At 40.2% G+C, this 15,403-nt stretch overlaps 1 protein-coding gene across 1 annotated transcript in view; it reads left to right on the forward strand.

Annotated features, from left to right (window-relative positions):
* The window catches only part of ROR1 (receptor tyrosine kinase like orphan receptor 1), a 161,169-nt gene that overhangs the window by 91,140 nt on the left and 54,626 nt on the right, over positions 1-15,403 (forward strand). The window lies entirely within an intron of this gene.

Raw genomic sequence — 15,403 nt, forward strand, 5'->3', positions numbered from 1 at the left:
ATATTGCTTTGATGGACCTAGAAGGTGTTTAAGTCAGACAGAGGAAGATAAGGTGTTTACGTCAGACAGAGGAAGATAAGTGATATATGATTTCACTTATATGCAGAATCTAAGGAATAAAAAGAACAAACTAATCAAAAACAGACTCACAAATATAGTGGACAATTTGGTGTCAGACAGAGGGGAGGAGGTTTGGGGGGGCTTGGAGAATGGGGTAAAGAAGTACAAATTAGTAGCCGATGGATGGTCACGGGAATGGGGAGCACAGCATAGGGAATGCAGTTAGCATTAATACATTGGCTAGGTGGAGAGTCAGGGGAAGGAGGGAGCAATTGGAGGGATCCTTTTAAAAACTATGTAGATGTCTAACCAATGTACTATATACTTGAAACTAAATTTTAAAAATTTTTTTTAAAAAAAGAAAAAGAAATAGGCAAAGATTCTGCTCTATGTCTTATGGTTACATTTGTAAGGAAGAACCCAATGATGCGAGGAAGGGATGATTGTTTAATAAGAAATAGAAAGCAGAATAAGAGGAAATAGAGTGTTAAGAAGGCTGCTAACTGACTTAGGCTGTTTAAGGAAGGCCTTTCTGGTAAGGCTCGAATGAAGTGAGGGAGTGAGCCAGGAGTCTATTGGAGAGAAATATCTTCCAGACAAAGAGACAGCCAGTGTACAGGCTTCTTGATAGAAGCATGCTTAGCATATTCAAGGAATAGCAAAGAATCTTAGAAATTGATCAAGTACAGTTTTAAGACCGACCATAATCACCTTATCAACTTGTTGGAAACCTGTGTGTGCTGTATAGTCATTGGTCAGACGTTAAGAGTCAGTGCCCACTAATAACCAGAGCACTTACTATATTAGAGCAATGAAGAAAAGAAGGCCCTATTCTCAGGAAGCGCAGAGTAGGGCTGGGGAGGTTTGGAGAGAACGGACGACTGAGGCATAAATAGCTAACTAGACTACAAGTAGCAGAATCCTAACCTTCGCATTTCTCCTGTTTGTTTTAACAGCTCTGCTTAGTGGCACCACAAGAAGGAGTGTGGAAAGTGTGGAATCAGATCTGTTTGTTCAGTTTTTACATTTCAGACGATTCAGTGAAATGTTAAATGAAACCAAATCTATATTCCTGTCAATGTGAGGCAGTGAAGGAAAATAAACTCTAATTTCTGGTGTAGACAAGGGAAGAGTGAGACAAGTAAATGCAGCTCCTTCACACCCACTCCCCCTTCATGTCACCAAGAACAGTCCCTCAGAGGCCCTCAGAGCTTACAATGAACATGTTCAGAGAGGGGTTGGGGGAACCCCAAGGGCCTAAGGGGCTGAGGAACCCATTGTTGGATCCCCTAGCTGTGCATTTATTCAGCTGTCTTTTATCACATCCACCATGAGCCAGCCTTGAGCTGGTGTTGTAAGTGCTGCACATATGGGGCATGCACAAAGGCCTGTGGTGTCCAGGGAGGGGCTTCCACATGTCAGGTTAGAGGAGGCTTCCTGATGAAGGCAACATGTGTCTCAAAGCCAGATAAGAAGGATTTGATTGACTGGTTTTTTTGTTTTGTTTTGTTTTGTTTTAACAGTGTATTCATTGTTTGTCTGTTAAAATCATCTCAGAGCCATGGTCTAGATCACGATCTCTCAACCTTGACACCAAGGGGCTGGATAATTCTTTGTTGTGGGGAGGCTGCCCTGTGCATTGTAGAATGCTTAGTGGTATCTCTGGCCTCTACCCACTAGATGCCAGAAGCCCCTCCACTCCCAATTGCAATGCAAACCAAAAATGTCTCCAGATATTGCCAGGTGTCCCCCTGGATGCAAACTTGCCACCTCTTAAGAACCACTGGCCCAGGCCAGGCTGAATAGCTGGTCTCATTTTTCAATGAAGCTTGAACAGTGGAAAACGGGCTAAAAAGACAGCAGGAAGGTTTTTAGATTAGCTGTGCAAAAGAATTTCCTGCCTAAAAAGTAAGGACTTAGAAAACCTCAACACAATAATTATAACTATCTTCCACTATAAACATATGATTGAATCAAAATCTTATTAATCTGTTTATTCTAAAGGAAGCTTAATTTTCATTAGGACAAAGTCAGAAATAGCTGTTTTTTAAAAATACATATCTAATAGCCATTTCAATACTTTGCAATCATCAGTTTAAATTTGTTTGAAAGTGGTTGGCAGTAGTGTGTTTTGAGGCTTCGATAAATGTAGAAAAATTATTTGTACTTAGTATAGTAATTGAATGTAAATGACTTTCACATGAGTGCGTGCTATTATAAATAGTGTAGTTTTATAAATGAATCCAGTGTCCTCTGGATTATTATAGACACTGCTAATTGTTTTCATGTTACTGAAAATATGGACTTCAGTCCTGCCATTATTTGAATTAACATAGATTCTAAATTAGTTGGGTCTCACCTCACCGCCCCCTCCCCCCCCCGCCAAAATGAGATTTTATCTGAAGGAGGAAAAGAATTAACATTGATTGAGCACCTATTATGTGCCATGCATTGGACAAGACCAGTGGCTCTTGGCCAGTGGTAATTTTGCCTTCCAGGGGACATTTGATAATGTCTAGGGACATTTTTGGTTATCACAACTGGAGAGGTCCTGTCGACACCTGGCGAGTAGGAACCAGGGATGCTGCTTTACATCTTACAATGCACAGGACAGCCACACAACAAAGAATTATCCAACCCAAAATATCAACAACCCTGAGGTTGAGATACCCTGGGCTAGGCTATTTATCTATCTTATCTCATATAGTCCTTATAAAATTCCTTACAAAAGCCTTAGAATTATTAATCCCGTATTATACGTGAAGAAACTGAGGCTCAGGGGCATGACATAACTTTCTCAAGATCCTAAAAGTAATAAGTGCAGGAGCCAGGGTTCAGATCCACCTGTGGACCCTACAGTTAGTCATCTCTACAACAGCCAGCTGCCCTCCCATAGGTAGTTTTTTATTTGTCATTGTTCTTATTTTTACTTCAAGCCATGTATAGTGGGATTTTTCAAGGAGGATGCTGATGAGTCAAAAAAGAAAAATCACAAAATTTGTGCCCAATCCTGTACTAAACAATGTAGCATGGAACTCTATGTGTTTTATCCTCTCATAGATCATAAATTCTTGGTGAAGAGTTACAGTCATTTGTTTTCTTCTATTTTGTTTTTTTCTATTTTCAGTTTGCTTTCTTCTATTTGCTAAATGTGCCTTCCCCTCCCCACCCTCCACCTCATACCTTTGTTCATGTGCCAAAAGTCTGGAAGGCTTTGCTCTGTCAGTCCATCCCCCGGAGTCCCTGCTGTGCCATAATGAAGTTGACAAATCATGTTGCCTAATGAACTTCAGTTTTCTCATCTAAAATGGGGACAGTGACACTTTTCTCACATGGTTGTTGGACTGCTCATATGAGAATAAATGAATAAATGAATCCAGTGTCCTCTGGATTATTATAGACACTACTAATTGTTTTCATATTACTGAAAATATGGACCTCAGTCCTGCCATTATTTGAATTAACATAGATTCTAAATTAGTTGGGTCTCACCTGAGAGGTGCCATTTATTGTATGTCTGTTACATATTAGGCATTGTATTAAGTGCTTTGTGTATATTATCTCATTTAATTTTAGAATATCTTTTACAAGTACATGTTGTCCCCATTTTACCAATGAGGAAAGTGAGGCACAAGAGGTTATGGCTCGAGTGCACGTGGTCAGTAAGTAGCAGAGCCAGCATTTGTACTTAGGATATCTCCGTGTAAGGACCGGGCTCTCTTAACCACAAAGCCCTCTGAAAATCTGAGGACTATTGGAAGCAATGATAACTAGTTTAAATGATTAGAAAGATTTTGTGTGCACCAGAGGGCCTTTACAGGGTAATCATAACCAATTCCTTTTCCAGTTTTATCACCGAGATGATCTTTGTAAGGTACCTATTACATTTCTCTTTTGGGTTTTCCCAAGTTTAAAAAGAGGCTTTTTTTAAAAGTCTGGCTTTGTTAATAACTTTTTCAGAACATATTTTAAAGTGCCAGCAAATTAAATGCTTTTCTTGATTTGTACAGATTTCTTTTCACTAGTTCACTTTTTAAATTTCTATTTTAAGCCTTTACTTAGAGCTGATTACAATAATCCATATTTATAAATATAATTGTACTGGGCCTTACCTCTGAGGTATTTTCAAACTTCGTCTCGCTCACTATGTTACTAAGTAAAATAATCATTCATCAAGTGGAGGTAGGGTAGAGGAAGAACATATTTCTATAGCCACCTCTGTGTTCTGCATAAATATTCAGCATTAGTGGTCAAAGTTTGGCCCTGTGCTAAATCATAATCATTTTAATGACAAATAAATGACATGTTTAATTATAATAACAGTTGTAGAAATTTCATTTTAATGTGAACATCACATTTTCGCCATCAGTTTTTTTTTTTTATCACTTTTTAGCTGTGAGTTCTAGGTCACAAAACATGCAGTCATTGTGGTCTAGCAAAATCTCAAATAACCAGAACTTTCAAATAACCAGATGTCAGCACCCTACTTCTTGGATAAAAAAGAAGGTGACATGGGCAGAAGCTGGCAATGGAAATTACTATGGGGGTCCTGAATCCTGGGCAAGGCACACTGAGCGAGCCTCTGGTCCACCCACCACACACACACACACACACACACACACACACACACACACACACAGAGCAATATTTTATAACAAAAAAGCAAGTGAGTCGGGTATTGATCACTAAAGACAGTCCTGAAGGAAAAAATCATGGAAGCAAGGTCTCTAAGGGACCTCCTGTACCCTGCGGTTTATGTGTAGAGGAGGACAGGAGGAATTTGTCAACTAGTTTCAACAAGCTTCTGTTTATATGGGTCACCCTTACAAGATCATAAGGATCCTTTGGGGAAATTATTAAAAATAGTTTAAGACCCCCATCCTATCCTCCTGAATTCAAATCTCCAAAAGAACTGGGGAAAATACATCTTTTAAATGGCCTCGGGATCTGAGACCTACCCTAGACCTGCTGAATCAGAATCTCTAGGGTTTAGACTAGGCTATAGGAATGTGGAAGAAGCACCACAGGTAATTCTGACATAGAGCCCTGCTTTAGAGGTACTCCCTCCAGGGTCACACTCTTCCCTTACTCTGTGTGGGAGGGTAGCACCTTCCTCCAGCCCTATCCCTCCCTTCCTTCCTTCCTTCCTTCCTTCCTTCCTTCCTTCCTTCCTTTCTTCCTTCCTTCCTTCCTCCTTCCTTCTTTTCTTTTTTTCCATTCATTTATTATATGAGAGGGCGAGGCATGGGAGGGAATATGTTGTCTTTTGGGAGCCCTTGACCTCCAATGATCTTACAATGCCCCTGCCGACAGATAAAACTCAGACTAGATATAACCCTATAGATCACTTGTGTGCATACTTAATACTTGTTTCCATCTGCTGCCACCAAACAGTATCTCTGAATGGCATTTAGAATATGGGCTGTAATTAGTAAATCATTAGTCACATTGTTCTGGACAGGCCTAAAGATCAGAGGAATTCATTAAATTTTAAACATTGAACGTAATCATTTAAAGTACTTACTTATCATTTGTAGGTTGGAGGCATACTGTATTTGAGATCCTATCTCCCTCATGTTCTTAGATCATAAGATAGGATCATAATCATCACAGACCTACATTCTATAGGTTGCCCTTGGGTAAAGAAAATCAAACCAGTTGTCATGTGCTGTAGGCCTTAAGGTGACTCTCTGAGCTGCAAACTGATTCTGTTATTTAAAACCTTACTGTGTTTTTCCTTTTTTGCCCTCAGGATAAAGCACAGACTCCTTCTCTTGATTTAGAAAGATATTCCTAGCCTCTCCTGTCCTTTGCACATCTAGCCTCTTCTACCCTAATCCCTATCCCCAATCCCTCTCCGGGCTCCAGAGTCCTAAACTACTCTCAGTTCTTTCTCTCTCAGAAGTCTTTGCCCATGCTATTTCTTCCATCTGGAACATTCTCCTGCTCCTCAGTTTAGGCATCACTTCCTCTGGGAAGCCTTCGCTGCATCCCCCAGTACAAAGACACGTGTTCCCCTCTGTATTCCCCAGGCTCCCTGTCTTTGTCCCCTCCACATGTGACTGACTGACTGTTCTCTGAGACCGACTATTCTCCATATGTGCAATAGGCACATACAGATGCTTAAATAAGAATCTGTGAAATGAATGAATGATGGAGGGAGTATAGATAGAATTAGTGGGTAAATCCTTCTAATATCCGAAGTAATGAAGGCAGCTCACTGTCCTCCTATACGTATACTATTCTAAAATCCAACCACTCTCCTCTTATCCTTATTTTCTATTTTAACCAGATTTTGTATGTGTAAATATATGAAAATATGATAAGAGAGACCACTACTAGGCAAATACTATTTCCTGTATTTGACATTGAGGAACCTGAAGGTCAGAGACAGTAAGTAACTTTTCCAAGGTTACACAGCCTAGTAAGTATAGAGCGGGGGTTTAAATCCAGTCTGTCCGACTTAGAGCCTGAGGAAAGACAACTAGTGAGCAACACGGCTGGAGATTAGAACTCAGGTCTTCTAATTCCTACTCTCGGATTCTTCTACTTGCTTCTTGCCTGAAAAACAGGATAACTAATGAGGATTTTTTTTTTTTAAATGTTACAGTTAGTACTCAACCTAGGTCAGATGAAAAATGGAAAATCATATGGTACTCATTGGCTACTTACTATTCCTTCACTTTCCTTGTGGAGGTTAAGCTTTGGTGTCCCTCATTTTACCAGATGAAAGGTGAAGGCAAGGAAGTTTTAATATTCTCACAAGCTCATGTATTTTGGAAGCAGAACGCAGAGTAGTGCTGGAGGGGCCAAGAGTAGATAATAATTAAGAGACTATGTTAGGAGAAATGGGATAAAGATCTTTATCTTTAAGCATTAAAAAAAATACTTTCATACCATATATTTGTGAACCCAGGTAATTTCTGAGTTTTTTCCTCCAAAATGCCTGCTAAGAAATTCAAGGGAAAAAGAAAAAAAGAAAAGAAAAGGGCAGTGATGCCTTTCAGAAACTTGTTCCAAATCCTTGTCTCTTTCTTCTGTCAAAAAATCCTCTGTTGTCAGTCCCTGGCATTCCCTGGAGATTTCCTTAGCGGCAGCATTCCTGTGTTTTTACTAGTCTCCTCCCATAAGAGAATGTTTTGCTTTTAGGAACCAGATTTAAGAAAGAGAATCCATGTAAAAATACATTTGGTTGTAATTTTTGTCAGTGCTGCCATCTGAGAGGATTTGAGGATGCTTCCATTTCTGCCCAGATAATAGCTTTGTTATCTGCTGAGATCTGCAAGAGCTCCACAACACAGGAAATCTGTGTCTCAGCCCCCTGCTCCAAATTTAGCTCATGCATTATCCTAAAATTGGTTTTACACACGGAAAATTACCTTAGTGCTAATCCAGTTGACTTGTAAGTAAATTTAGCTTCCCCAGGTTTCTATTCCCATAATCTAAACTGGTATCAAAGGCAGCTTTAGTAGTCTTCACATATTTCTCAAGAACACTCAGGGGCACACTCAGGAATACCCAACAAGCTGGCTACAGTCTCCTAGTCCATTTTGAAGCCTTAGGGAGTTGTTCTTCAAGCTTGTAATGCTCACTGCTGTGGTACCCGTGCATGGCCCCACAATTACACACTGCACACTGGGTCTGTGCGTGGGCCGAGAGAAGACAGTTTGGGGCTAGTCATTTCACATTTCTGTGCCTCCATCTATAAAACTCTAGTGACAAATGAGGTACCATATTGGTGGGGGAAGTAGATTAAATTCTTTGAACCCATTAACAGAAAACTTGTAGAGTAAAAACCTGTGATTAAAAGTAACAAAATCTTCCTAAGTTATATATCTCCTTGTTACCATGTGTTAGGTCTGTGTTCACTTTCCACGACTTACAAACCAGTCAAATGTGATGGTTTTTAAGACTTGTTTACAGTGGTTTACCCAAAGCTCATCAATAAAAAGTCCTTATAGTTCCAAAACCTGGTCCGCTTTGCAGCAACAGTCCCAGAAAATGGTGTGGTTCACATGACATGACTTCCCAAGAATGCCAGCTTAGAGCCTTGGGTCCCATTACAAAGCAGTGGATGTCCTGAGTGAGTGGGAGCCTAACAGATGAAGAAGTTGATCTGATCTGTGGACCCTCAATTCAAAGGCCATGAACTTTTGAAAAATAGACCTTTCTAGATGGATTGGCCTGTATGTAATAGCGAACACTTACTGATTGCTTATCGTGTGTCAAGAATTGTTCTAAATGTATTGTGGGTAAGTGCTATTGTGTTTATTGAATCCTCATGATAGTCATAGGAAGCAGGTAAAAGTATTATCTCCAACTAAGACACAGAAAGAAAGGTTAAGTCACATAGCTAGTAAGTGGCAAAGCTAGGATTCAAATGCGGGCATTCTATCGTAGTCACTCGTGGCCAGGAATCAGATGGTTATAATAACTTGTCCTGGACTTGGGAGAGCTGTGCATTGACTCAGGAGCTCCAAAAATTCCTAACTCATAAGTCCGGTGGTTTCTTCTCAATTTCTAGCCAATGCTGTGTATCTTTGTATATTAGGACACTGCTAATTACAATTTCTTCATTATTTTTCAACCTTTTCTCTCTCTCTCTCTCTCAAACTATCTTTTAGTCTGTTCTGCTAATTCTCCTTTTCTTTCAACCCTATATTTGTGGACTCCCCCACAAGTTTTTGTCCCTGTTTTTCCTCCTTACGCCACTATTTAATCTCGCTTATATACCTGGGTGAGCTCATGAGTTCCTATAGCTTCAACTGTCAGCTCTATAAGGATGACTGAAATTTGACAACTAACTCTGACTCTTCCTGAACTCAAGACCTGTATTTCCAACTTCCCCTTGGACATTGCTCCATACTCAGCCTGCCAGCGTTTCCCATTCAAGCTGTCAACATTGGCCTAGTAACTGGCACAGTAGCCAACACACAATAAGCATGTGATAAAAGTTTAATGGGCAAATAAATATACAATTTAATAAGACAATTGCCAAGTTACATATATTTTATTTTCCAGATTGCCCTTAACTCTGCTGGCTTCTTCCATTTTCCTGAATTCCCCTCATTTACGCTGCTTTAAGGTCCCATAGCACTTTATGTCTCTCTTTGTTCTGGTGCCTCTCCCCCCTACATTCTGTTATAGTTATTCATATGAATATCTTTTCCCTTCAAGAGTATACATACTTTAAGGGCAAGGATTGTGTTTTATTCATTTCTATCCATCAGATAGCCTTATGCTGTGCTTTTCACAAAGAGGCAGTGAATAACTATCGAAAGAATAAATCAGTTAGTAAAACTAGACCTAGCCCTTTGCAGTTTACAAAAGGCTTTCACAGATATCTTTTCTTTTAATTCCACAGTATGCTAAGGAGGTAGATAGTTGAGTTATTAACCCTATTTACTGGTCCAGGATCTCACTGCTCAGAAGTCGCCATGTCAGTCTTATGATTCTAAACTAGAAGACAGACTAACTTGTCATCATGACTTCTTTTCCATGTAATCAGGAAAAACAAGGGACAAAGAGAAAGAGAAGTTTGGGTCAGTAGACAGCTTGCATTGGGACCAATTACAAATGTGTCCAGTTTGGTCCCTTGGATGTCACAACCACTTACCCAAGTGCCATGTGTCTTTCAAGAACCCCCATTTGCAGCTCCTAAGAGCTATTCAGAGGAGACCCAGGTACAAGTTATTCTGAGGAGTTCCATTTTTTTTCTCTAATAAAAGCATGAAGTTAAAAATACTCAAGAAATTTTCCTTTGGAATCAGACAGATCTGGGTTAGAGGCTCAGCTGCAACATTTAACAACTTCCTCTCTCACCTCTCATCTGTAAAATGAAGATAACAGCACTGACTCAGGGACATATGCAGATTAAAAGGGGGAAATTTTAAAGTGGTTGGCATGGCTCCTGGCATGGGGAACTCAATCCATTCTCTTCCTCTTTCCCCAAATCGTGCCTTTGTGCCTTTAACTCTTTGTACATGTGGGATCATGACCAATGAACTTGGGCCCAAGATGAGACTCACTTACTGAGAGGAAAAAAAAGACCAAACTAATGACTGAAGCACAAGATAGTGCTGAGAAATGTCAGCTGCTTCTTGCAACTTTGCCACAACGTTTTAGTAACTCGAAGCCATCTCCAGTTAGCAACATGACTGACATACAGCTGGGCCTTGCAAGTCAAACTAGCAGAATTCCTCAGCCTAAGAAGCCACTTGTCAGACAGTTAACACTCGTTGATAATTATGAAATGTTGAGAAGCAAAAGGGGAGAGAGCAGTTTCCAAAGAAGTGACTGATGGGGGAAGGGCTCAGTCGTTGAGACTGCAAAGGTGCCCAGGGCAGGTGTGAACTGTGAAGCTTTCTTAGAAGGATAGTACTGAAAGATTGCCTGGCTTCACAGCCCTGTACACCTTTAAAGAAAGGGTGGGAGAGACATGCCTAGGTAGTCTGTCAATACAGGGGATCAGAATATTGACAGTGCTGACAGACCAACTGAGAAGTTGTTTGAGATGGCATTAATTTAACCGACACATTGCCTTTTCTGATTGACATAACTCAAACAGGCATCACCTGTCTTTCAGTACCACTGAGGAGTGGTGAACAATGAGGGGATCACAGAGCCATCCAAGTGAATTCCTGGCAGAGATCATAAACCATCTTCATCTTGAACTTAGGACATTATTGGATAGATGATAAATTCCCCATTAACTGGAGCATTCAATTAACCAGAGTATTCAATTAACCAGAGTATTCAATTAACCAGAATAATTTGCCTTTTATATTGTTATAGTCCAGTTTGTACTGAGTAGGGGTAAATTAGGCAAGAATAAAATGGTTGGGTTTTTTTTTTTGTTTTTTTGTTTTTAAGAAAAGTAACTTTAAGTAATATGTACGGTTTCATATCTGGTATCTTAATCCAATCCACAACTCACTAGGTATCTTTGGACAAGTTCCGTAAATTCTTGTATATGTCTCATTTTACTCACCACTTTAAAAGTATACATACTTGATAAATACTAGCTTTTTATTAATATTGCTTTCATTATCTGCCATTGCTCTCTCTATTCCTGCCTGATGCATATCAAAGTTGAGCGGCTTTGTAAGCAGATTGACATCATGGGCCTAGACATTTAGCGGACTTGGATGTGAACTTGGGCAAATTGCTTCATTTCTCTAAACCTGTTTCCTTGTCCGTTAAACAGGAGTAGTAATATCTGCCTCTTGTGATTGTCATATAGTGCAAATAAGATCATATTTCTAAAATGCTTAGCGTACATGTGCCAACAAATGGTCTTTATTATTATGTTTATAATAAGGATTCTCAAAGCACTATAAAGTACAAAATCATCAAAGAAAGGAGCTCTTCATTTAACATTTATTTCTTAGGTACTTACTCCGTGCCAGACAGAGTTTGGCACTAGGGACTCAGATTTACAATGTGCTGAAACACATAGGGAGTTTCTTGTGAACTCTCAGTCACTAAGGAAACTAAGCCACCCCATTCCCTGCACTTTCAAGTTAATCCACGCTCTTCTGTAGAATCCTTACGTTCCAGCTGTGGGATGCCTGTGTTTCATGTCTCCTCAGATCAAAACGTATTTCTGCAAACAGTGATGTTGAACATTAAAATGGCTGCATCAAAATGGAAAAGATGGCATAAAGATTCTGTGTCACAGTTTTTTAATTGGTGAATTTGCACATGATAAATATAAAGGTTTCAAACGTGACAGCTTTACTGCTTTGGGCTTTTAGATTACCAGGCTGCATTTTTGGGAATCCCACATTAAAGAATGCCTTTTTTTTTTTTTTTAAATAATGTATTACCTCAGAAAGTATAGCTCTTTTACAAAAGCAGTGTATCATTTTGAGCACTGTCCTCAATGGTTTTACTGCTATTATGTTGGCCATTTTGACTAACATATGAACCGGCCTCCTAGATAACAAACATTCATAGATACCTATCTGCTTGCCACGGTTTACGTCCAGCAACAAAGTAACACATAGCGTGTGTGTGTGTGTGTGTGTGTGTGTGTGTAATCTACTCTTCCCTTTGGCATCAATCTATGAAATAAGAAGAATACATGGCTAGGACTCAGGATCTGGCTTCTGGCCTCCATTCTGCCATTACTTTGAGAGGAAGCTTAAATTTCATCTCCTCCAGGAAGTTTACCCTGACTACCCCAGCTTCCGGTAGAGTTTTCCTATGCCGAATCTATTACACTTAGATTCTATGCTATATGATTTAACACACCACCTCTCTAGTTGTTTCAGCATTGTATATCTCGTCTGTCTAGAGAGATTACATGCTCCCTGAGGGTAGACGCCAAGTCTAATCTGTCTTCTGAAACCTCTGAGATATAGTAAATGTATAGTAAATATGCTCCTCAACCAACACCTGATTAACTGAGAAGACCAGTGATTAACCAATGATGTGAAATAATATTCTGCTAAACATTTCTTTTGGCAGGGAATAGAAGGGGAATGGGAAAATGGAGGCTCAGTTCAGAGTAAACTGAATGAAGAAGGAACATTAGCTTTGACCGCAAAAGACCTGTTGGTATGTCGAGTCCCCACATTGCCAATTAATAGTCAGATGATCAAATAGAAGCTAGTCAATCTCTTCAACTTTGTTTTCCTCATTGTTAAAGTATCTGCCTGATAGGGTGATTTTGAGGATCAAATGAGATAATGTATGGAAAATGCTTTGTAAGCAGGAGCCCACTTTCACATGCTGTTTTTTAATTCGACGTCAATATGGTTTGGGTTAAAAACAGGGTAATTTTTCTTCCTCAAACCAATGAGGGAGGGAAGAAATGATAAAAATCACATTTTCCAAAATTACTTGGGCTTATAGAAGAAATCAGATCTCCCCACTGTTTGCCTTTTTCTCACACCAAACCACCCACTATATCCACTGATTAGTCTGATATATTCATGTGGGGTACTGTAGCTCACAGAAGCGTTTTCATATTCATTCTCATACAAAAATCTTGTGACACGGGCGGTGCAGATGGTAAGTCTTCTCATTTCATTGATAAGCAAGGTGAGACTCAGAGAGGCTTACAAAATGCCCCCAGTGTCACCCCAGGAGGATTGAAGGGCCTCCCTACCTCCCAGTCTTGTCCTCTTTCCACGATACCTCCTTGGCTCTGCTTTGCACATTTCCATCCCAAGGCAGTCTCAATCGCAGACACGGTCTGCTTCTTAGTCAGGGAGATCTGTTCACTAGCATAAAAATAATTAAAACACTCAAGGTGAAATTAAGTCCAATTTATAAGTGTTTACTATTTCATAATAAATAGGAACAGTGTACAGCTGGCTTTGCTGTATTTTTTCTATATAGCAGCATAGCAGAATAGGTAAGAATTAGATGGAGCTGATTCTAACCCTCTCATTCTGATGCTTGCTGGGTCGCGGGAAAATTGAGAAGCCTCTTCGAGCCTCGGTAAATTCGAGTTCCCAATACCCGACTCCCAGTGTTGCAGTGAGAGTGAAATGGAATAATGCACATAAAGCACTTATTCTGCTATGTGACTCGTGGATGAAAGCTGTTGGTATTTCAGCTGTTCCCAGCTGTGTTAAGTAAGGCAAGATTTATGTCTGAGTGACACATGAAGGTGCAGCATTTGGACCTGCAAATGCTGTCATGGTTTGACAATGTTAATGAAACACTTCATCGTGCGTCAACCAGCATCACCTTGACAGGCCATCTCTGGCTAGCGTAACCCGAGGGCCTATGCGAAAAGGACATTTCACTCAGGTTGCCTTGTTTCTCCTCCTCCTTGAAGAACCATTTCAATTATTTATTTTTTTTTCACACACAGTCCTAACCCCTTTGCCTCCAGGTAAAATACTGTGTGTACATGACAGGAATTTTGACAGTTATTATGTGTACTCCATGGGAATGTGGCTCTCCTTTTACTGCCTTTCCCAGCTTACTTCCCGTTGGCAGAATTTTCCAAGAGGCAGTGGAAGCAAAGGTGATTCATACCCTTGTAGCCATGTTTTTCCATCCTTCTTCCTGACTCTGAACAGCTTCACGGGAAGGATGGCTGAGGATTCGAGGTCTATAGTCCAAGAGTCGGCCTGTATACATGGCACGTGCGTTAAACGTGGGACCAAGGTGTGAGGTGTGGGTAATGGTATCCTGGCTTTGGAGATAAAGAATTAGACTCCTGAAATAACTAAGTAGTTATTCAAAGTCACACAGCCAGGGAAGGGCAGAGCTTTATCTGACTCCAGAGTCCTCAGTCTTGGACATTATGGCTTAGTTTCTCAAATTCCACTTTCTTTAAAAAGGGCTCTCTAGAAAAAAAAAAAAAAATTAACCTAAAGACAAACCTTTCATGGTGGAAGTTCACATATTGTGGTGGTCCAGTTGGGGAAGGATGTGTGTTCTTTTGAGAGGCAAAACCTTTTAGTGCTTCTTAACTGGACACTTAGCTGTACATGCTGCCCATGTGGAGGAGCCTCCCTTCCCTGAGTCTTTAAAGGCATCTACTGGATGATCATGATTATTCTTGATTAAGCCTAACAGAGAGTAGGACTCTTCTCCATGAACAGGACCATGGACAGACTAGGACTGGGGGTTCCTGGGGAGTCAGTGACACGGTGGAGGCAGCCAGCTCAGGGGAGAACTGGGTGGGAGGACCACGAAGAGTTGCTAGTAGGAGTCTAAATGCCACGTGAGCCACAAATGAAAACCACATATGTAATTTAAAATTTTCTGAGCTACATTTTAAAAAGTAAAAACAGGTGAAATAATTTTAAGAATATATTTTATTTAACCTAATAGATCCAAAATATTATCATTTCAACATGTAATCAATATCAAAATATTAATTAGATATTTTACATTCTTTTTGGGGGGGTGGATAATAAGTCTTTGAAATCCAGAGTATATTTTATACTTACTACATATCTCTGTTTGGGCTAAAACAGGCAGATGCACTTAGTGACTACTACATTAGACCACGAAGATCTAACAGCTGCAGTGACATTGCAGCCTCGCCACCCACCAGTGCTCACTTTCCCCACTCCTGCTTTATTCTTCTGCATACAGTTATCATCAGATGAACTATATAAGCAAGATAGAAATTGATTTCTCTCCAGTCCAGAGGAGGCTGCTCAGTGCTGGAAGGTAGTTCTGTTCCCCATGCTTACCCTGAGACCCAGGTTCAGTCCTTATTATTCCCCTGCCGGCCTCAACCTGTGGCATTTATCTTGTCCTAGTTGGTTCCTTCAGCATCTTCATGGCTGCACTCCAGTGAGGAGCACCCTCTTTCCTTTCTTTTTTAAGGTCACAGCTCTCTCTCCCTCCCTCCCTCCCTCCCTCCCTC

This window comes from Pteropus alecto, unplaced genomic scaffold (genome assembly GCF_000325575.1).
Source record: "Pteropus alecto unplaced genomic scaffold, ASM32557v1 scaffold25, whole genome shotgun sequence".
NCBI lineage: Eukaryota > Metazoa > Chordata > Mammalia > Chiroptera > Pteropodidae > Pteropus > Pteropus alecto.